The 25,156-nt window shown below is 47.0% G+C and overlaps 1 pseudogene; it reads left to right on the top strand.

Moving 5' to 3' along the window:
* The first annotated feature begins 282 nt into the window (after positions 1–282).
* LOC125907326 (uncharacterized) lies at positions 283–18,809 on the top strand (annotated as a pseudogene).
* The last annotated feature ends 6,347 nt before the right edge of the window (positions 18,810–25,156 follow it).

Genomic DNA, 25,156 nt, shown 5'->3' with positions numbered 1-25,156 from the left:
AGACAGTGTTAGAGAAGGAGGCGACGCTGGCCACTATCAACATCTGGGAGCGGCGCGATGGTTTACAGCTTGCCCGAGTGCGATTGCCACGCACCGACGCCAAACATCTGATAGATAGGCGGCTTGTAATTGGCTACTCTAGCTGCATGGTACGAGAAGCACCGAAACCGTTGCCAAATTCGCGCCGTTGTTTCCGGTGCCTGGAACGCGGCCACATGTCCAGGGACTGCCAGGGGATCGTATCGCCGCCGCCTCCTGGGCGATAACAACACGGACTTGTAGATGGATATTTTACAAATAAATCTCAACAAGAGCAGGACTGCGCAAGATCTTGCGCTCAATACGATGCGGGTGGAAAAAGTGGACGTTATGCTGTTGTCGGAAATCTACGGAGTTCCCCAAAATAACGGCAACTGGGTGGTTGACTGCGACAAAAAGATGGCCATAGTAACCAGCAGAGTGCGATACTCTTTCCAGCGCATTCGAAGTGTCCGAGTTTCGGGCGTCGTGGTAGCAGACGTCAATGGGGTAACGATTGTGAACTGCTACATTCAACCTCACATCGGAGTGGCAGAGTTTGAGGGGATCTTAGACCGGATCTTTGTATTGGCCCAAGGCTATCCCCGGGTGCTGCTGGTAGGCGATTTCAACGCTTGGCATAACGCTTGGGGGAGCGAGCGTACCAACCTGAAAGGTGAGGCGCTTCTCCAGCTGGCCAACAGTCTCCAGCTCGAAGTCCTTAACGTCGGAACCGAGCCCACTTTCCGGGGCAGTGGAGTAGCGCGGCCCAGTAAATTTGCTAGCCCGTCCATCTGCCGTCCGGACCTGGCGACAAACCCGGCCACTTGCTGTGGGATCTTGCGTAGTTACTCTTACTCCGACCATGTGTATATCCGCTACACAATGGGCGAGCTTCCAACGACGGATCGACGAGGGATACCACGGGGACAACGCTCAGCATCAGCGCGTTTGGCTGGGACACGATGGAACACGCGACAGTTCGACTCCAAGTTCTTCGAGTCATCGCTGCGAGCTTGCCAATTTGAGGAGCGAGGCAGTGTGGAAAGCTTGGTGGAGGCATTGACACGGGTGACGAGACTATGTCACGCGTGTTCCCTTCACAGGACTATACAGGCCGGCCAGCATACTGGTGGACCCTGAACCTGGTAGAGGCTTGCCGCGAGGCAGATCAGCTGCGCAACGTATCACCCAACCATCTGGGAGTGGCAGTCGAGGTCCAGCAGGCGAGAAATGCATTGAAGACTGCAATAAAAGTTAGCAAAAGGCAATTTTTCGACTGTATGGTGCTGGCGATGCACAACGATGAGACGGGGAAATTTTTCCGTAAGGTCCTTTATCGTATGAAACCCACACGTACGGCACAGGAACGCGATCCAGCGGTGTAGGAGAGAGTGGTCTCCACGTTGTTCCCGGAGCATCCCCCAGCAGAGTGGCCCACTTTAGACGGAAACGAAGCTGGCAACATGGTGCAGCTTCGTGAGATCACCGATCCGGAGTTGCAAGCCATCGCTAGTAGCATGCATCCTAAGAAGGCCCCGGGTCTTGATGGGGTGCCAAATGCCGCTCTTGCAGTGGCCATCACGAAATACACTGGCCCATTCCGACAGGTGTACCAGGAGTGCCTGAACACGTTCTGCTTCCCACAACAGTGGAAAAAGCAGCGATTGGTACTCCTGCCAAAGCCGGGCAAACCACCGGGCGAGCCATCATACGCGGGCAAAACGTTCGAGAGGTTGCTGCTGAACCGCTTGAACGAGCACCTGGAGAATCTGGAAAACCCAAAACTGTCTGAGCATCAGTACGGATTTCGGCGCGGACGATCAACATTGCTGGCAATCCAACAGGTGGTGAACGAGGGCCGATGAGCCATGTCGTTTGGGCGCACAAACAACCGTGACAGGCGCTGTCTCATGGTTGTTGCACTCGACGTACGCAACGCGTTCAACACCGCCAACTGGCAATACATCGCGGAGGCGCTGAGAGAGAAAGGAGTTCCTCTGCAGCTACGCAGCATTCTGCAGAACTATTTCACCAACAGGGAACTGATTTACGACACTGCAGAAGGTCCCGTGACGCGTCGAGTCTCGGCCGGCTGTCCGCAAGAATCTATTCTGGGTCCCACACTATGGAACGTCGGATACGACGGCGTGCTGCGGTTAGATAGTTGGGTTCGCCGATGACTTGGCGATTCTAGCGGCAGGAACAACGCCAGAATACGCGGCGACAATTGCAGAGGAAGCAGTGGAATTAGTGCACGCGTGGATGAGGCAACACCATCTGCAGCTGGCTCCAGAAAAGACGGAATGCGTTATGATAGCCAGCCTCCGCCGAGGGCATCCTGAGATACCAATGCGAGTGGGCGGAGTTGAGATTCGCTCCAAGCAGGCGATTCGCTACCTGGGGGTGATGATTCATGACCACCTTTTGTGGCGACCGCACGTGAAAATGGTCGTGGACAAGGCCAGTCGCGTGGTGAATGTAGTGACCAACGTCATGAGAAATCACAGCGGGCCCCAGGTAGCCAAGCGGAGATTGTTCGCCGGGGTGTCAGAGTTAATCATCCGCTACGGTGCACCTATCTGGGCTGAGGCCACGGAACGCCAGTGGTGCCGGCGGATGTTAGCAAGTGCCCAACGACACCTGGCGCAGCGAGTGGTGAGCGGATTCCGCTCCATGAGCTACAGCGTAGCTGTACTCATGGCCGGGCTCATTCCACATCACCATCTGAAAAGGGATGACGCGCGATGCCACCAGCGATACCTCGCCGACACAGAGGTGAGTCGAGCAGTCATCCGACGCGAGGAACGTGCTGTGACACTTGTGGCATGGCAACGGGAGTGGGACGCGATCACTGCAAATCCAGGAGCCAGCCGCTATGCACGTTGGACACACCGCCTGATTCCCGATGTGCATTCATGGATGGCACAGAAGCGGAGTGAGGTGGATTTTCATCTTGCCCAGATACTCTCGGGAGATAGATTTTTCCGAGAGTTTCTGCACGTCTGCGGCTTCGTTCTATCTCCAGAATGCCCGGAATGCACAGGTTCGGTCAAGTCAGTGGCTCACGTGCTGTTCCACTGTCCGAGGTTTGTAGAAGTCCGGCGCGACCTACTGGAGCTGGGAACGGACGGTCCTATTACCGAAGAGAACATCGGGCGAAGGTTGCTGCAAAGTTCAGATTCTTGGACCCAAATCAAAGAGGCGGCACAACGCATCACCACAGTTCTGCAGCTGCGCTGGAGAGAGGATGAGGCAGCGATGAACGCGCTTATCAATTCCGCCTTCGCAGAGGCGACAGTCAACGTAGCGCAGGCGCAGGACGATCAGGCTGCAGTACGACGAGTACGACGGCCCGAAACCGCTAAACAAGGACTCGTAGAGCTCGGCTACGCGCGGAGCAGCTTGGGGACATGAAACTGGCGTCCGCGTTAAGACTTTTGTTCATGCCAGCAGCCAGCGATGCCACACAAACACCATCCAAGCCACACCAGTACAGCAGCAGTAGCACCTCCGACACCACAACACAGCCGGAGGCGAACGCAGAGCCGGGTCGGATTACAACAACTATCCGACAGTCAGCTGCAGGGTCACACAGCGCAACTTACTGCGGAAGTGGACCAGCGCCAAGCTACGGTGACACCATCGTCGCCGTCACCATCGGGCGAGAGACAGGAGAGGCGTACTGGCCTGACACCAGAAGAAGAAGCAGCCGTTACCGCTCAAGTAACATCAGGGCGCTAAGAGAGCTGCTCAAGGCACAGTGGATGACTCCCACGGAATTAACAGAAGGGCTTAAGCTAAGTCACAAGGTTTTTTCTCCTAAATGACGAAGGAACAATAGTGTATAAATGCGTAACAAAAATAATAATAATAATAATAAAAAAGGAAGGTCCACTCGGACGGTCTTATCCGGTGGGTAAATCCCTAACGGGTAACCCCCATCGGAAGGTGCACGCACGCAGTTGAATGTTAAATATATACATTTTTTGACAAATAAACTGCGGATACATAAAAAAGCCCGAACATTAGGAGTCATCATTGATTCCAAACTATAATTTTCCGATCATTTTAGCCAGCTAAAAACCAGCACCAAACACTGTTTATTTTTTTTTCAAAATTATGGGCTGTCGGTAGACAAAGGCTTCCCGACAAATACTAATCCGGATAGTGTACTGCTGGTTAGTACCAAAACTACTACACGGCATGGTACTGTTCTTAAAAAACTTGGAAAAAATCAATAAACTCATAGCACCCTTTTAAAACACTGCCATTAAGTCCTCGGCTGGTGCATTCATCACTAGTCCTACACTTTCAACACACTGTGAAAGCAGACAATTGCCATTTACCCATATAATTGCTTGAAACATAATAAAAACAACCCTCCGCATTGTTGAGAAAAACATTCCTTGTAAAACTCTTCTCTACAATTGTTGAGTAGCGCTACGATTCGGAAAGTAAATATTTTTACAAAACCTTTTTTACATGCACTTTTGAAAAGATCGCATACAAAATTAGTTGTATTTGCTTCCGTATTGTTCGACTTCCTTTTTGCTACTGACCTTTCCTCCACTCTCTCTCTCTCTCTTTCTATCTCTCACACTCTCTCGTTTTGTCGCTCTCATTTCTTTTCTTCTCGCAAATCGCACTCTTTGCGGAAGCAGTTTACCGCGTTCAAGAACGGCCTTTTTACCTTGTCTATAGACCGATATCGGATTCTGCGGTCGTACCTTACAACAATGCTAATCCGCTTTCAATAAAATAACAAACTCAAACACACCGGTAATTAAAAATTAATCACCACTAAAGATAGGCCATCGATGAAACCAACAGTAAAAATAATTTTAAAAAATTTGATAACAAGCAACAACTAAACAGCATAAAATGCTTTCTAATGCTCACAGAACTACTGAACACTAACTATCCCAACTCCCATGCCATCTACACAGACGGTTATGTTGCGAACAACACAGTCGGATGTGGCATCTACTCCAACACAACCAAATGTGCCATAAAATTACCCAACTTCACTTCCATCTTCTCAGCAGAAGCCATTGCTATTAGCCTTGCAGCCGATCATGCAACAATAGCCGGACAGCACAACATCATCCTAACGGATAGTGCTAGCGTGCTAAAGACATTAGAAACTAGCCTACAATCTGAACGAAATGCTCGCTCCAAACCAAAAGGGACTAGCAAAACTTTTAAAATTTCTGCAATTAACGAACCTGCACAATGAAATCTAATGATATACTGCTATTTACACAACAAAAGAGAGGAAAAAATTACTAAACTAGGGGACGAATATGGAAAGTCTGCCTATCTCTTTTGTTGAAAGGCCGGAACTACCTCACAGTTCACTTACTTATGGGGTAGATTCGACTACATGGTCCGCTGTAATCCTAGCTGAAGGGAGGGGTATTGGTTCAAGGATGATGGGACAGCGCGGCCTGACTACGACCGTATCCTCGGTAACTCGGGTTTCCCTCATCCCACTTCTGTTTCCTGCCGGCATGGGGGGGGGGCGGCATGGGGGGGGTAGTCTGCTACCTCAATTGTTTAAAAGGCAGAGTGACTCTACAACTAAATTATATTCTTTCCCTACTTCTCAACTTCCCACCTCTACATCCCATCCCTACAAATCCGTGTGAACTAAACTACACTTTATATTAATAAAAGAAACTAGTTTTATTTTTGTTACACCGTGTTGATAACCAATTTATTGCACCTTCTAGCTTCCCGTCCACCGAATTAATCCTCCTTCGTATCCAAGTTTGCCACCACTTGACCTCTCTCCCGAGGAGGAATGACCGGACGACCCCCCCTTCTTCTGCTTCTTCTCAATTTCTCTATCTTTGACAATCTTTCGTCGATCCTTACGTTGTCCTCCGCGCGATCACTAACGCGCCGCTTTGTTTTATCCTAGCGTTGCGCTTTATAGCGTGAGCGGAACGCTTCACGTGTATCCCTTACCCCACTCTAGAAATGAAGAGAAACAAAAAATTAATACCCTTTGGAGAAAGATTTTAGTGATCTATCCGAATCTCGCAAAGAACGATCCTCCTTTCTTTCACATAGACTCTCGAGATAGGGAGAAGCACTAGCTGCAAGGTTTGGATAATTCCTCCGTTGTAGCCGTAGAAGCCGGATCCTTCGCCCGGCGGAGCCCTCAGCCGCAACATCTAATCATGATGATCACGTAGCCTTTTTGGGGGTTTTCTAAGTAGGGTTGAAGAGTTTGTAACGGTTTTACTCACGTCCGTTCTCTTAGGTTAGTGATATAGAAGAAAGCGTTTATTCATATAATCGTGGGGAGATTGTGTGGTCGGCTCAGAGCCCGGTTTATGTCGTCAAGTTGATCGTTCGTAGCTTTATATATTCACCACATCACATCCCCCTTTCTTTTAAATTTTAATTGGCTGGTAAATATTCCTACCGTAGCGCGTTCGATGAACTGGTACTTCTTCGCGGTTTCGTTTCGCGCTATCTACACATCAATCGAGCCGATTAAGCCGATCAATCGAGACTGAGGCTTTTTTAACTTTTACTTCGAGTGTGTATATTTTTTTGTTCCTGTCTAACACTTTGTCAGAACCGTCATATGGAGGTGTTAGTGATGGTCTGATCTTGTCTACTCGCACAAATACATGAGTACAACTATCTAAACTTGAGTGTACGTAAACTCCTTAGTTTGTATTATGATTGGATGTTTGTATTGGCTTTAACATCCTCATCACTACTCTCAGGTTATTTAAAAATTCGCACGTTGCATTCGCTATCGCCTTGTTGTGGTCGAAAAACTCTCCTGATAGGCGTAAGCAAGTACCATAAGTTAATTCGGCAACAGTTGCTCCTAACCCTTCTTTTAATGTCGATCGCATTCCTTACAAAACGAGTGATAGTGTCTCAGTCCACCTGGATCGATCGTGGCACATTAGAGCTGCATTAAGTTGGCGGTGAACTCGTTCGATGTGCCCGTTTGCCTGAGGATGGTAAGGAGAAGATTTGAGGTGATCAATTAAGAGTATTTAGGAAAGCTTTTTGAACAGATCGCTTTCAAACTGTCGGCCGCGATCGGTGGTAATGTTGCTAGGTACACCAAACCTAGCAATCCAGTGTGTGGCGAATGCGCGTGCGACGCTATCAGCCGTCATGTTGGGTAGGGGAATCGCCTCTGGCCAACGCGTAAACTGATCGATAAGAGTTAAACAATACATGGTTTACCAGTCCAATAAACAACTGTCCACTTGTTTATAACAATAGGGTAAATGTACCAATAGTGGTGCAATTTGTAGTGGTACCGATGTGTTTTAATGGATTTAAAGTGTCAGAAAGGACATTTTCTGAATATTTTAACATATAGCAATTGTAATATGTTTTATCTTCGCAATCACAACCATTTTTACCATGAAATACATCAAATTTACGAAAAAATACATATTTTTGTGACTGCTTCGTTGTACCTGTAATGGTGGTATGGTTCCTATAGTCGTCGTATTGTGTTCCTATAGTGGTGGTAAACAAAGATGCATCAAAAACGGTGTATAATATCAATGAAACTTAGTTTCGAAGCTGTTTTCGTATGAATAGCAAAGATTACTGCCATAATATAGGTTTCTTGCGTAATTTGATCGTAACAAAATGTATAAATTTGATCGATGAAACTATTGACTAAAGTACTGCATCACACCTGTCGTCAACCTACACCCGGAAGAGTGTGCTTGATTTGAAGTCAATTTTTCATTCAGCCATATAAGCGAATTTTGGCCTGTTTTTGGTAAATTTCCTACATAAAACTCATTTCTGTTGCTTATTTTAGTGAAAACAGTACGACATGTCAAAAATATCTTCGAATAAACAGAAAACGACCTGTTTTTATTGATTTTATAACTATAACCACTATAGGAACATGCCTGTTTTGTGTACCTATAATGGCACTATGGTAAAAAACACTTAAAAATGCATAAATATGGTCAAAAGGCAAATAATTTTAGTATAACAATAACATTTCATAACAGTTATGTTGAAAAACTAGTAATTGCGTGGTTATATGGTCATTTAGAACGTTAACAGAAATATGAGTTTCGTTATGAAATCCTAAGGATTTTGGAAAAATGTTGACACATTTCACAAAATAATGGATTTTTCGGTCACTAAGTAACGGAATGGCCCCATTTAACTTTTAAACCCTTTGTAAAAGGCTAAAGAACATTTCACACAAACGTAAATAACTTAATTGCTTTTAATTTGCCGTATGAACCGCATTTTAGTGCATTACCACCACTATTGGTACTACCACCACTATAGGTACATTTACCCTAGTCGTTTTGAATAGATACCACTGTTTACCACTTGCTCACACGTCAGATGGTGTAAGCTACTCTGTCCAATTCAATAACACAATTTTCGCCTTCGATTAGCAACTGTCAGATTCGGCACAGTTTGTTTTGCTGGGACAAGCAAAACACGGCGCGAGGCGGACGGAGAGTGGTATTCTACCGGCATAGACAAGTTCATCGTGCGGATGCGCAAGGTGTTGGAAAAAAATGGCGATTATGTAGAAAAGTAGCCAAGATCTTGGCCTTTCCAACGGTGTATCGCTTTTTGTAAATAAATGTCATTTTCTATGAAAAAAAAATTGGAGACCTTACTTTATTGTCAGCCCTCGTATAATTAACAATATTAATGTTTTGATTTATTGAAATTGATGGTTTATACTGCATATTGCTTGAATAAAAGAAACGTGTTTGAAAATTGTTGTGGATAGACGTGCCGAGCCCTGGATTCACCGTAGCAGTTGCGCTGCTGCTGGTCGACATCCAGAAATCGACACTGCGCTCACGTACACTACCACGCCGCACTTAGCGATGCGCGCTAAGTGTGTGCAGAGCGCACCTAACGCAGGAGTGTGTTACAGACTACCGGTCGAGCAGGGCTCCCGGTAGGGCTCACGGTGCGGCTCGTGCGCGCGGCCCCATACATTGTATTGTGTTTTGTATTATTTAATAGTGTAATAAATGTTGTAAAAAGTGGCGACGAGGATGGGATCCTCTTGCGCAAGAAGGATCCTACAGAACCTGCGGCAGCCATCGCGTTTCGTCTGGCCTTTCTGCAGCGTCAGTGCAGCGGCCATCGCGATGGCACGGTTCCCTGTGCCTTTGGATACCGCGGAACATCGGGCCGCCGCCACCGCAGACACCGTGGCCCCGGCTGCTGTCCCATCACTGGCGACCGCTGCAATGGGCAGCCGGCTACACACCACCCACTGCAGCCGCATATCAAGGGAGACGGCACATTCCGCCCCGGCTCGAGCACTGCAGCACGTCATCGGCGAAGCAGCTATCCCGCCGCAGCTCGAGCCCAGCAACACCAACAGCAACGCGCAAGTTGCTTCGGCTGCAGCACCGCAGCCCGTCATCGGCGAGGTCGCATTCCCGCCGCGACTCGAGCCCTGCAGCACGTCATCGGTGAAGCAGCAATCCCGCCGCAGCTCGAGCCCAGCATCACCAACAGCAACGCGCAAGTTGCTTCGGCTGCCGCACCTCAGCACATCATCGGCGAGGTCGCAATCCCGCCAAGGCTCGAGTCCGCCTCATCATCGGCAACCCGCAGGTTGCTTTGACTGCAGCACGGCAGCACGTCATCGGCGAAGTCGCATTCCCGCCGCGACTTGAGCCCCGCAGCACCAACGGCGACACGTAAGTCGCCTCGGCTGCAACGCAGCAGCCTCGCATCATAGGCGACGACACATTCCGCTTCACCTGCAGCAAACCCAGCACGTCCAGCCAGAGACGCCATCGCTGTGGCCGGCCATTGCTGTCGCCGGTCATGGCCCTGCCGGTGCAAGGTTTCATCGCGGCACCACCCTCACCTCCCGGCAGGCGTAGCAGCGACGCTACAACCCGAGGACGCGAACGCGGCATCATCGCCGCCGCCCCGGGACAACGGTCATCATCGCAGACGCGACCCGAGGACAGCGAACGCGGCTTCATCGCCGCCGCTCCAGAAACAACAGCCGCAACCCGAGGAACGCGAACGCGGCATCATCGCCGCCGCCCGGGAACATGAGCGCAGCAGCATCACGGGCCCCACTACGTACCATCGGTCGAAGGGTGTCACCACGCTGGTATTCCGTTGTGGAATACCAACCGCGTCGGTTCGAATAGATACCACTGTTTACCACTTGCTCACACGTCAGATGGTGTAAGCTACTCTGTCCAATTCAATAACACAATTTTCGCCTTCGATTAGCAACTGTCAGATTCGGCACAGTTTGTTTTGCTGGGACAAAATTTGCAAAAACAAAACTTTTTCAAACACGTTTCTTTTATTCAAGCAGAAGGGTAAATGTACCTATAGTGGTGGTAGTACCAATAGTGGTGCTATTGCTCTAAAATGCGGTTCATAGGGCAAATTAAAAGTATTTAAGTTATTTAAGTTAGTGTGAATTGTTCTTTAGCCTTTTACAAAGGGTTTAAAAGTTAAATGGGGCCATTCCGTTACTTAGTGACCGAAAAATCCATTATTTTGTGAAATGTGTCAACATTTTTCCAAAATCCTTAGGATTTCATAACGCAACTCATATTTCTGTTAACGTTCTAAACGACCACATAACCACGCAATTACTAGTTTTTCAACATAACTGTTATGTAATGTTATTGTTTTACTAAAATTATTTGCCTTTTGACCATATTTATGCATTTTTAAGTGTTTTTTACCATAGTGCCATTATAGGTACACCAAACAAGCATGTTCCTATAGTGGTTATAGTTATAAAATCAATAAATACAGGTCAATTTAGATTTTTTCGAGGAAATTTTTGACATGTCGTACTGTTTTCATTAAAATAAGCAATAGAAATGAGTTTTATTTAGGTAATTTACCAAAAACAGGCCAAAATTCGCTTATCTAGCTGAATGAAAAATTGACTTCAAATCAAGCACACTCTTCCGGGTGTTGGTTGATGACAGGTGTGATGCAGTACTTTAGTGAATAGTTTCATCAATCAAATTTATACATTTTTTTATGATCAAATTACGCAAGAAACCAATATTATGGCAGTAATCGTTGCTATTCACACGAAAACATCTTCAAAACTAAGTTATATTGATATTATACACTGTTTTGAGGCATCTTTGTTTACCACCACTATAGGAACACAATACGACGACTATAGGAACCATACCACCATTATAGGTACAACGAAGCAATCACAAAAATATGTATTTTTTTCGTAAATGTGATGTGTTTCATGGTAAAAATGGTTGCGATTGCGAAGATAAAACATATTCCAATTGCTATGTGTTAAAATGTTCAGAAATTGTCCTTCCTGACACTTTTAATACATTAAAACACATCGGTACCTCTACAAATTGCACCACTATTGGTACATTTACCCTATGCAGTATAAACCATACATTTCAATAAATCATCTGACGTGTGAGCAAGTGGTAGACAGTGGTGTCTATTCAAAACGACTATTGTTATAAACAAGTGGGCAGTTGTTTATTGGACTGGTAAACCCTGTATGGCTGTTTTTGGGATGTCTTGTTTAGCTACAAGAATCTGGTGGTATGCGCGCTGCTGATCTATACATGAAAAAAGTTATTGCCGTGTAGTATATTGCTTACGTCTTGTATGTGTGGTACAGGATATCGGTCTGGTTCAGTCACCGCGTTTAAGCCTCTGTAGTCGGTCTCCAGTTCGCATTTGATTTTTTAATCATGTGCGTGGACTGGCTCAGCTACTATTAGACGGATTTTAATGCCTTGATCTACCATGTATTGGAATTCGATTTTAGCTGCTTGTACTTTTTCTAAAGGTAATATTCGTGGTTGGCAGACAATAGTTGTGCCAGTAGTGAGTATTTGATGTTCCACCGCTTTAGTAGTTTTATGTTTAGTGTTCAGTTTATGTGATGTCTATGTATCGTTTAACTACAGCGCCTACCACAACCATATAGACAGTCGTTTTTCGCGATTTGCGGAAAATCCATAAAAGATAGATAAAAACAGTGAATGTATGAGTTGTGCAGAATACTATTTCACATCTTCATATATTTTTTTCAAAATTTTAAAACACGTTTTTACACGAATTATGGTACAAAAACAAATTTATGGTCGTACCATAACTATAAAGACATAATATAATATAAAGATGTGCTAACTAACGCATTTAAAAATCGTTCAAAAATATAAATAACATATTCTACAAAGATTTTGAAGAAATACATTTTTGAACGATTTTTAAAAAGTGTTTTTATAACTTATTTTAAGGTTTTATAAGTTTTATAAGAGTAATTATCAAAAAAAAAAAAAATCGAATATCAAAAAAAAATAAAAAAAAATTTTTTTGCCTGTAATGATTGTTTTGAAAATGCAAATCAAAGTGTGTAAAAAGTTTTTCAAAAACTATTTTGAAATTGCCATGAGAACCTTATCAATTTTGTGAACAACGGTTCAAAACTGATCCGTTCAAACAAAAGCGACACAAAAACATCTACAACGATTTTTTAGCAGAATCTAAATATTTGCTGCTGTTACATCCATAGTTAAGGAATGTAATCCTAGTCTGATATTTTTTTCCTCCCACCGCCCATTTCACCATCGATGTTCTCTTAGACCGCTACAAAGTCGTCGGTAGCCGTCTGCTTGTAAAGTTTAGTCGTGAATTCGTTAGGTAGTTTATGAGCCTAAATAAGAACTGGTTGAGCCAGCCCACGCACATGATTAAAAATAAGAACGAGGTCGATGGTGGTACACCTGTGGACATGAAAAAAGGAACTTTTTTTCTGACCGAAAGAGATAGTTCTTTTCATAATTTTTTGGTAGCCCTGAAAAGATCTGATTAAGTGGTGGTTGGGAGGAGGTGTTGCGGTGTTCCACAGAGCGAAAACACATTCTAACGGTCAATGTGTTGACCATTACAGGGTTTACCAGCATAATAAACAACTGTCCACTTGTTTATAACAATAGTCGTTTTGAATAGACACCGCTGTCTTACCACTTGCTCACACGTCAGATGGTGTAAGCTACTCTGCCCAATTCAATAACACAATTTTCGCCTTCGATCGCACAACGGTCGGATTCGGCGCGGTTTCTTGTGGTTGTTGTACGAGGGCTGACAATAAAGTAAGGTCTCCAACGCTGCAACTTCGCCGGATCACGCGCTAGACGAAATCTGGCAACACCGCCGTGTTCCTTGGTTCCCCCACTACCACTTTGCTGCTGGGTGAAGCTTCCCCGACCTCTCAGTCTTTGCTGAGCAGCCGTCAACGATGGAGGTACAGTATCGGACATTAGGATAGGACCCTTTTTTTTCAATGCACCGTGCACTTGTTTTGCCACGTTACTCGTGTTTGTGTGTGTGTATGTGTGTGTGTGTGTGTGTGTGTGAGTGTGCGTGTATGTGTGTGTGTGTGTGTGTGTGTGTGTGTGCATGTGTGTGTGTGTGTGTAGTAGTAGAAAGTGAGTGTGCTTTTTAATGTGTATTTGCAAGTGCGCGGGTTTGTGTCTGAAAAACATAGCTTGCCATGATGTCATATTGCGTTGAAATTATTCTTATTATGTGTGTTATCATGTGAAACATTGTGCGTTTACACTTGGATAAAAACTAAAGTTTGCATCGACAGCAGCGCTTGTACCTCGGACGAAAACGCAGGTGTGCTGTTTCATGAATGTGAATGCGACACCGGTGCGAAATGGACACACGCACAATAGCAATGAACTCGGCATTCTCTCACAGGTGTTTCTCCAGTGCACGCCATTGAAAGGCCTTCGTGCATCTCTGCGTTGCACGTTGTGTGCGAATGGTAAACTTTGTGCGTGCATTGAGCTGGCGCGCAGTTGTTCTTTTCAATGGGCGTTTTGTTTCATGAGCGCGGCAGTATTCTGTTCTCGATTTTGAAGGGACGACGATTACTCGCGTACTCGTTGATAGTTTTAATCCATGCGATGTTTTCGCTGCTCGACAACGATGTAATTCATCGCGTATAGAAGTAGAACGCAGGCAGAGCACGGGATCAGCCGTGTCCAAGTTTTTAACCAGCGCGTTCTTGACGGTCCAAGCAAGCAATGTTAGTAACAATGGGTCGAGGTAAACGTTGTACCGATTATCAGCGCCATATGTAAAAGCGAATGGCTACTGCTGGCATTAAGCGCAAAAGGATCGAGTTCGTAATGGAACGATCGCGCACTTTTGTGGCAAACGCGCTTCGGACAACCGAAACGTGCTTAGACAACTGAAACGCGCTTGGACAACCGAAACGCGCAAGTCAACCGGACGTCCTCAGAAGACCACGGCGAAAGAAGACCGTAACATTGTTAATAGATCGAAAACACACTGATCGCGAGGGCGGTGGTCCTGCTTAACACACCAAAAACCTAACCCAAAACACAAAAAAACTACTTACAAATCTATCCGAAACGACCTACTTCTGAAACAAACACACATCAATACACCATCAAACATACATCCACACACACACACACATGCACACACACATACAAACACACACATACACACACATACACACACACACACACACACACACAAACACAAACACATACAAACCACACATAAACTTGGCCCAACGGGTGCACGGTGCGTTAAAAAACCAATGCCCTATCTTTCTGTCCGATACTGTACCCCTCGCGTCAGCGTCCAAGTGCGAATTGCGTTCTGTAATACGTTTTTTGAGCGCGAAAAAGGTGACACCTATTGAAATCCATCGTCAACTAGTTGAAGTTTACGGGGAAAAGTGTATGGACATAAAAAACGTGCGTAAGTGGAGCCGCGAGTTCAATTCCGGGCGCACTAATGTTCACGACGAGGAGAGAAGTGGCCGACCGTCGGTCTCGGATGCGATTGTTCAAGCAGTGGAGGCAGAAAAGCTCAAAAACCGTGCGACAGTTAGGGACTTGGAAGAGAAGCTTGGAGGAGTGTGTAGCAGCGAAACAATCCGTCATATCCTTGTGAACAACTTGCAGTATCACAAAGTTTCTGCCCGATGGGTGCCGAAACAGCTGACCCAAGACCACATGATGCGGTCAACACCTGGCTGCGCGAGGCGGACGGAGAGTGGTATTCTACCGGCATAGACAAGTTCATCGTGCGGATGCGCAAGGTGTTGGAAAACAATGGCGATTATGTAGAAAAGTAGCCAAGATCTTGGCCTTTCCAACGGTGTATCGCTTTTTGTAAATAAATGTCATTTTCTATGAAAAAAAAATTGGAGACCTTACTTTATTGTCAGCCCTCGTATAATTAACAATATTAATGTTTTGATTTATTGAAATTGATGGTTTATACTGCATATTGCTTGAATAAAAGAAACGTGTTTGAAAATTGTTGTGGATAGACGTGCCGAGCCCTGGATTCACCGTAGCAGTTGCGCTGCTGCTGGTCGACATCCAGAAATCGACACTGCGCTCACGTACACTACCACGCCGCACTTAGCGATGCGCGCTAAGTGTGTGCAGAGCGCACCTAACGCAGGAGTGTGTTACAGACTACCGGTCGAGCAGGGCTCCCGGTAGGGCTCACGGTGCGGCTCGTGCGCGCGGCCCCATATATTGTATTGTGTTTTGTATTATTCAATAGTGTAATAAATGTTGTAAAAAGTGGCGACGAGGATGGGATCCTCTTGCGCAAGAAGGATCCTACAGAACCTGCGGCAGCCATCGCGTTTCGTCTGGCCTTTCTGCAGCGTCAGTGCAGCGGCCATCGCGATGGCACGGTTCCCTGTGCCTTTGGATACCGCGGAACATCGGGCCGCCGCCACCGCAGACACCGTGGCCCCGGCTGCTGTCCCATCACTGGCGACCGCTGCAATGGGCAGCCGGCTACACACCACCCACTGCAGCCGCATATCAAGGGAGACGGCACATTCCGCCCCGGCTCGAGCACTGCAGCACGTCATCGGCGAAGCAGCTATCCCGCCGCAGCTCGAGCCCAGCAACACCAACAGCAACGCGCAAGTTGCTTCGGCTGCAGCACCGCAGCCCGTCATCGGCGAGGTCGCATTCCCGCCGCGACTCGAGCCCTGCAGCACGTCATCGGTGAAGCAGCAATCCCGCCGCAGCTCGAGCCCAGCATCACCAACAGCAACGCGCAAGTTGCTTCGGCTGCCGCACCTCAGCACATCATCGGCGAGGTCGCAATCCCGCCAAGGCTCGAGTCCGCCTCATCATCGGCAACCCGCAGGTTGCTTTTACTGCAGCACGGCAGCACGTCATCGGCGAGGTCGCATTCCCGCCGCGACTTGAGCCCCGCAGCACCAACGGCGACACGTAAGTCGCCTCGGCTGCAACGCAGCAGCCTCGCATCATAGGCGACGACACATTCCGCTTCACCTGCAGCAAACCCAGCACGTCCAGCCAGAGACGCCATCGCTGTGGCCGGCCATTGCTGTCGCCGGTCATGGCCCTGCCGGTGCAAGGTTTCATCGCGGCACCACCCTCACCTCCCGGCAGGCGTAGCAGCGACGCTACAACCCGAGGACGCGAACGCGGCATCATCGCCGCCGCCCCGGGACAACGGTCATCATCGCAGACGCGACCCGAGGACAGCGAACGCGGCTTCATCGCCGCCGCTCCAGAAACAACAGCCGCAACCCGAGGAACGCGAACGCGGCATCATCGCCGCCGCCCGGGAACATGAGCGCAGCAGCATCACGGGCCCCACTACGTACCTTCGGTCGAAGGGTGTCACCACGCTGGTATTCCGTTGTGGAATACCAACCGCGTCGGTTCGACCCTTCGGTTATTAAAAGGGGAAGATGTTGTGGATAGACGTGCCGAGCCCTGGATTCGACGTAGCAGTTGCGCTGCTGCTGGTCGACATCCAGAAATCGACACTGCGCTCACGCACACTACCACGCCGCACTTAGCGATGCGCGCTAAGTGTGTGCAGAGCGCACCTAACGCAGGAGTGTGTTACAGACTACCGGTCGAGCAGGGCTCCCGGTAGGGCTCACGGTTCGGCTCGTGCGCGCGGCCCCATACATTGTATTGTGTTTTGTATTATTCAATAGTGTAATAAATGTTGTAAAAAGTGCAAACATAATTTTTTTTTTTGTTTTTGCAAAGTTTGTCCCAACAAAACAAACTGTGCCAAATCTGACAGATGCTAATCGTGTTCTAGCATTCGGAGAGTGAACACGCTGCGATTTCCCGTGCCCAGTATTCTGCGACGCCATTGCTCAACCCACGCCACAAACTGACGCCAGAAACCGACGCCATCACCCGGGGAGCTTGGGAGCCTAGGGAGTGTGGATTTTCTGCCTCGTGACCGTTTGCCAGCGGTGAGTACCGGTTATTTTTGGTGACTGTTAGACTAGTGCTTGTGTGGGGGGATTATTTTGTGCCAACGGATAACAGCAAACTTGCGTTTTGGTGTGTCTTGGTGCAATGAGGCCCGCAAGATGGCGGGCCCGAGTGGAGGCGGGTTGGGACACGGTCCCCCCCAGTGAATAAAAGGGGTCGTCAGGCCCTCGAATGGCTCGATCCAGCGAACGTACACGGCGAACTGCGCTATCTGATTTTGGCGCCCCAAAAGGGTTTTGCCATTCCGAAGAACGCGTTTTTGATCGAGAAAAGCCTCTCGCCGTTCGTCGGTCCCATCGAGCCGTGCACCAAGTGCCGATGGACCAGGGCGCGCGATATCTAATGAAAACACGCTGTCGTGAGCAGTTCGACAAACTGCTTACGATCAAGAAACTGATCGATGGTACCCCGGTGGAAATCACCTCTGACCGATCTCGCAATACCGCACAGTGTGTGATGGTCACTCCGTGCCTAGAGGGACCAACGGACGAAGAGATTCTAGCCCAAATCGAGGGAACTAAAATCGTGGAGGTGAAGCGGTTCATGCGCAAGGTGGACGGTGCGGTGAAGCCGACCAACGCCTACCTACTACGTGTCGACTCGGTCATGATTCCGGGGGAGGTGCGCGTTGGCTGCATCTCGGTGCGCATGCGTCCCAACTACCCCCGGCCCATGATATGCTTTAAATGCTTGATTGTGATACACACCACGGCTCGGTGCAATTCTGCCCCAGCCTGTCCGAACTGCTCAATGCCGGAACACGGATCTTGCAATAACCCACCCCGATGCAAAAACTGCAAAGGAGATTACGCTACCCTGAACCGCTCCTGCCCGGTCTATCTGGCCGAACAGGACGTTATCCGCATCAAGGTGGATAACTGTATCAGCTATCCAGAAGCGCGCAAAATATACAGACAGGTACAAGAGTCCGCCGTCCAAAAGCGACTGGCTAATGCACAGCAACAACAACCACAACCACAACCACTGCAACAACAACAAATCGACACGGCACTGGCCGAACGCTACGCCAAAATAGAACAGTTAACGGCTATGAATGCACACATTAACTCGAAGTTAAATTCGATCCTCGTAAAGTTCCAGCAAGTGATTGAGGAACGTGACTTCTTGAAAAGCCACATCCAATCCCGACGCAAGAACAAGCACACCGAAAACGCCGACTCGAACCACACGGACTCGAACCACACGGAATCGAACCACACGGACTCGAACAGCGACAGCAACGCTGGCGCGAACTCGAACCATGACGCAAACATGGACACTGACGCTGAACAGAACATCGACACAAACAACACTAACGCGAACAACAACACGAACACGGACGCAAACGCAGCTACGCAAAAGGACTCGAATACTTCTACCCCGATCGGACCGAAACGAAAAGCCTCCCCCTCATGCTCATCCTATAGCTCCGTCAACACAACAAGCGAAGAGAAAATTCCGTTTTAAAAACAATCGACCACGACTTCATCCCCATCAATTCATCACTCCCAGTACTAGCCGTGAAAATAAAATATCCCTGCACAGTGACCATCATTAATAGCTACCTCCCCATTCATCATCTCTCTTCCTACTAAACGACCTCAATAGTGTAGTCCTGCAAACCGACCACCCTAACATAATAACTGGCGATTTAAACTGCTCCCACACAGCGTGGGGCAACGATAAGTGTACTCCACGCGGCAAACTGCTGTACGCTTACTTTGAGCTTAACAGCACGTATGTGCTTCAAAATTAGCAACCCACTCGCATTTCCCCCGCTGATGGAAAGGAATCCACTCTAGACCACTGTGCAGTATCAAACGATATTTGCTCTCAATTCAAACTATCCATAGCCTCCGACCTTCACGGCATTGACCATTTTCCGATTTTTATTCAACACAACCAAATAGACGCCAGACCAACATCCCGACCTCGTTGGAAATATGAACAGGCCGATTGGACGCTATACCAGCAAACAATAGACTCACACATCTCGGCCAACAACGACATGACAATAGACGAGCTCCACAACCTAATCTTACAAGCAGCCAAACTCAGTATTCCCATTACAAAAGGTTTCAAATCCGGCAAATCCGTACCTTGGTGGAGCAAGGACGTTCAATTAGCCATCAAAGAACGCAGATCCGCCCTTCGCAAACTGAAGCGAAGCACTTGTATTCCCAACAACCCCATCACACCTCATCTAGCCAGCGTATATCGCATAGCCAACTCCAAAGCTAAGCGGGCCATCCAGGAGGCTAAGGCCTCCGGTTGGACTAGCTTGGCTCACAGTATCAAACCATCCAGTACACAGATAAACTTCATGTCTGGGAAAAACCATCCTCTACCTTCACTTTGATCGAAAACAACCAACAATTACATCCACACCCGAAATAGCCCAAACAAACACTCGGCAATTACTTCTACAACTCCTCAGCCACCAAAAACTACTCTTCCAGTTTCATAGCTCACAAAATAAATACCGAATCCAACCTTCCCATCACTTTTCCCGACACCAACCACAAATCGTACAATCAACTGTTTTCCATAAGAGAGCTCCACTGGGCACTTAACACCTGCCAGGGGAACTCTGCTGGTGCCGACAATATCGGCTACCTTTGCTCAAAAATCTACCTCTCATTGCCCATTACCGTTTGCTCGCTATTTAAAACAATATCTGAACCATCGGAAACATCCCATCAGAATGGAAAAACAGTCTGATAGTGCCTATCCCCAAACCTAATCAACCCAGCAATAGTGCCAATAGCTACCGGCCCATCTCTCACCTCCCTTGCAAGGTGATGGAGAAAATGATCAACCGGAGACTCATTACGAAGCTCGAAGACCGTAGACTCCTCAACAAACACCAACACGCCTTCCGACTCGGCAAGAGTATGGAAACATACCTTGCGACATTAGAGCAGTGTTTCTCTACAGCAAGGAACAAAGGAAAACACATTATCTGCGCAATCATTGACCTGTCAAAGGCCTTTGACCGCACTTGGCGATACTACATATTAGACCAATTGGCAAAATGGGGCATAGGTGGCCGCTTAATGGCATTTCTGCAATATTTCCTAACCGATCGGACATTTAAAATCCTGCACGTACACTTCCCGCCCTTTCCCTCTAGAGAACGGAGTTCCGCAAGGGTCTTCTTTGTCTCCCACCCTCTTCCTTATAAGCATCGAATCCCTATTACTATCCCTCCCCACAAACGTACACATTTTCCTTTACGCCGACGACATAATACTAGTTTCCACACACCAACTACGCCAAGACCGCACGACTCAAACTACAGCATGCTGTCAACAAGGTTTTCCAGTGGACCAACTGGACCGGCAATTCTATAGCGGCTTCAAAAAGTAAAATTTAACATATACCAAGCGGAGTCACACGTGTCCGCAACGGTCCTAAAAGTAAAATAAAAGTTAAAAAAATACAGGAAGTCAAACAAGCCTCCATACTGGGCATTATCTTCTACAAAAAACTTACCTTCAGGACCCACTGCAGGGAAATAAAAAGACGCACCATACCTCGTTTAAAAATAATCCGTACGTTGGCACAGAATAACACCCCTCGCCCAGCGCTGTTGGCAGCCCTAAAGGGCTGGTTCTTGCCGCGGCTGCTGTACGGGGCGGAGATTTCCTCACTAGGTTCCACAGATCTTATCCAACAATTCGCTCCACTATACCACCGGGCCGTCAAGTACATATCGGGTTGCTTCAGAACCAGTCCAACCGATGCAGCACTAGTTGAATGCGGCGTTCTTCCACTGAAATATCTGATAACACAGAAAATATCCAACATGGCAGGCAGAATATTAGCAGGAAGAATCAAAGCCAACTCTTTCATTCGAAGAGCAAAATACAACATGAAACTCACCATAGGCCAGGATTTTCCACAAATAATACTCATCAACAAAAACAAGCTAAAACCGTGGTACAATCCCATCATCAAGATAGACTGGTCGATGCAACACATTAGCAAGAACAACAACAATAGTTGGGTTATACTACAGCAGTCCTCTGAAATCACTGATCCTATGTGTTTAAAGTCCCTGTACTGCTGTTGGGTCCGCCCGATACTTGAGAATGCGTCGGTAGTTTGGTGGCCTGCCGGCCTAACACTGATCGATAGGATCGAACGAATTCAGCGGAAATTCACTCGTGTCGCTATCCGTCGTTTTCTTGGACGATCGGATCGAATTCCTTCGTATCCTATCCGATGCCGTATGCTCGGGCTTGAGACGTTAAGAACGCGTATCTATCACATCCAGTCATATTTCATTGCCTGTCTCCTTTCCAATGACTTGGATGTTCCCGCCCTCCTATCCTCGATTCTTAACTATGCCCGCTCACGTCGTCTTCGTGACCGACCCCCGCTCCTTATTCCTTCCCGCCAAACTCGTCATGGCCAGAATGACCCTTTCTTGCGCGCTCTTTCTGCATTCCACGATTCGTATCACCTATTCGACTTCAACGTCCCAGTTTCCCAATTCCGCTCCCGTCTTCGTGACTCCTCATCCCATATGTTTCCCTAGATTATAAGAAAACATTTGTAAAACCCTAGAGGCCAACAAATTTGTTAAATAAACAATAATAAAAAATAATAATTTTATCGAAATAGCCGACAAATACAAGAACCACTATAAAATTTACATTGATGGATCCGTCCTACCACCTAACGCCGGTTGTGCAGTTTACACTCAAAATACATATTTAAAACTTAGACTGCCTTGTCACACCACCATCTTCTCAGCGGAAGCAATAGCAATCATTAAAGCAGCAGAAGAAATAGCACCTCCAAACACAGAATGTGTTATTTTCACAGACAGCGCATCCGTCTTAAAAGCAATAGAACATGGCAACTTCAAAAACCCATACATTCAACAAATTGAGCAACTTTTCAACATCAGACACATCAGCTTCTGCTGGATCCCCAGCCACAAGGGGATCCCTGGAAACGACCATGCCGATAGACTGGCCAACGAAGCCCGACTGTTACCTGCAATTCAAAAAAACAAATTGTCCAGAGTCGACTTTTGTCGTTGGCTTCACAATCAGATTAAAATACATTGGACAACAGATTGGCTACAATCCAACGACAAACAACTAAAGTACATAAAAACAGCAATAGATCCATGGACAGACCACACTTCATGAAACCATCAAAGAATTTTAACCAGGTTAAGAATTGGTCACACACGTCTCACACATTGCCACATCTTAAATAACGAAAGCCCTCCAATCTGCCCGTATTGCGCCGCAAACACCACAGTCAAACACTTACTGATTTAATGCCCAGAGTACGATAACACAAGAGCCAAACTCAATCTACCAAAACACATCGAACAGGTCCTACAGAATGATACAACAACAGAACTGAAAGTAATAAGTTACCTGAAAGAGACAATGCTACTAGATGAGATATAATCCACCAAAAAGAGGCGAATGAGCTAGACCTCAAAGTCTCTATAAAAATAAGTAAAAGAATGAATGAATGAATGAAATACGCCTCGTACTCTGGCCGATGACATATCTACCGCATGCATTGAGCCAAAAACAAAAAACATACACAATTTTTTTTTCCTATTTTTATGTCCAGCGGTGTACGATCTAGGGCAGCGATTCGTTTCGCCGGCTCGAGACGGTTTTCAGCGGGTCGTGCGCTCACTGCTAAGACATTCATACGGGAGCCTCCATAATTTTGTCAGCTATCGTAACTAGCTCGTCTAATGACGCTGATGGCACTGCTGCTATTATTAACCGTATCGTCGGTGTTACCGCTCGCAACCAAATGTTAGATAGTATGGTGTCAGGGCAGTCGACGCATTGTTGGCGGAGTTGGCTTTGTTTTTGGTCGCCGAGGGATACGCCCAATAAAAGGCTGGTCAACTTTTGGTTCTACGAGGGTTGAAAATGGTCGATGACGGTCTTCTTAATCGTTAGGTTTTTGCCGATTGTGCCCGCTTTGTTGCATAACGCGATGGCGGAGTGAAAGTGTTTGGCTTGAGATCCCAGTGCAACAATAACTGCATTAAACTTGTGATTGTCGAGTTTCACTGCATTTACGTAAAACGCTGCCTCGAGACACACGAACCATGTCTCCACATCTTCCGTATCGAACGTCGGAAAACTGATACGCGGTCTCGTTGCCGTGATCTCTTGTTCCTCTTCGATAGGCACGGCATTTTCGGGTGTCGTCATTTCGGGTAGCCCAAAAAAAATGAAAAAAAAAATCGTGTAAGAATTCACTTTCCGTCACGATCACGTCGGGGTCATCAGTTTGGGGGTTTTCTAAATAGGGTTTCGGGTGATGAGTTTGTGTCACTCACGTCCGTTCTCTTAGGTTGGTGAAATAGAAGATAGCGTTTATTCATATAATCGTGGGGAGATTGATTGTGTGGTCGGCTCAGATCCCGATTTATGTCGTCATCAGAGGCGGATTTATCCATCTCGGGGCCCTAAGCGGGGGATAAAATTGGGGCCCGTAATTTCCTTTAGCCTCGGGTCTATGAAAATGTTGCGGGAACATTTGTTACCAAATCGTATGGACGAACTGTCAAACTCATGTTTCGGGAACATTTTTGTTGCAAGAGAAATAAATAGATTTGTTTCATGTTTATGTGTTGTAGGAACATTTTCGGACTTGTTTGCATATCAAAACGGATAAAACATAATTTCAACTTACTTACTTACTTACTTATCCGGCGCTACAACCGCTTTGCGGTCTTGGCCTGCCTCAGGAGTGTCCGAAACCGCTCACGGTCTCGCGCCTTCGTCTGCCAGTCCGTTATCCCGGCCTTAATGGCGGACGCCTCCAAGCCATCTTGCCACCTCAATTTGGGCCAACCACGCCTCCTCTGTCCTTGTGGACGGCCTAAAAAGACTTTACGGGCAGGGTCGTCCGTTTCCATGCGTACAACATGGCCAGCCCACCGGAGCCTGGCGAGCTTTATACGCTGTACGACAGTGAGGTCGCCGTACATCTCGTATAGCTCGTCATTATAGCGGCTCCTCCATTGTCCTCCATTGTAGTACAGTCGTCAACTCGTACGACTTAACAACATGCCCGTCATGGGTTCAATCCCCAAATAGACCGCGCCGTCATACGTAGGACTGATTATCCTGCTGTGGGGGGAATCAATTAGTCACTGAAAGCCAAGCCCACAAGTGGGTACAGGCAGGCCTTGACCGACATCGGTTGTTGAGCCAAAAAAGAAGAAGAAGATTTTTAGTGCAGAGTTTGCAATACATTTGTTTGCTCATTCATGTACATGAGCAGTGAAAGCCACTACACGAAGCTTGTGTGATTACCTGTTTTACATATACAAAAATATGCCTGAAATCAAAGCGTCCGACAATTTTTATCCTGCACTTGCGTATTTGTAGTCTTTTCCTCCTTGCAATCGAGACCGTTTAGACCTTTTCTTAAAAAAATATAAATTAATCGTCCCAGGAGCTTCTTAATGACTTATTGTCAGAAGAAGATTTATTGTTTTTAATATGGAAGAGTGCGAAAGTATGTAAAATTTGTTTTGGGCTTCAAAAATTATCTCCAAAGTTCGCAACAACTTTTAATTGCTATAAACGTTATCAACACATTCCACACACTTATTTTAAGAATGTACTACTTTGAGAATGATTAAGTTTTCCGTTCATTTGTGCATTATTAACGAAACATCAATCGCTAATAAAAGTAAACTAACATGTGGAGGTTTAGCTCGGGGCCCCCCTTAGGCCGGGGCCCCCCGCGGCCGCTCAGTCCGCTTATAGGAAAATCCGCCACTGGTCGTCATGTTTAGCGTTCGT

This window comes from Anopheles coluzzii, chromosome 3 (genome assembly GCF_943734685.1).
Source record: "Anopheles coluzzii chromosome 3, AcolN3, whole genome shotgun sequence".
Lineage (NCBI taxonomy): Eukaryota > Metazoa > Arthropoda > Insecta > Diptera > Culicidae > Anopheles > Anopheles coluzzii.
This window is presented reverse-complemented; position numbering and strand designations above follow the sequence as displayed.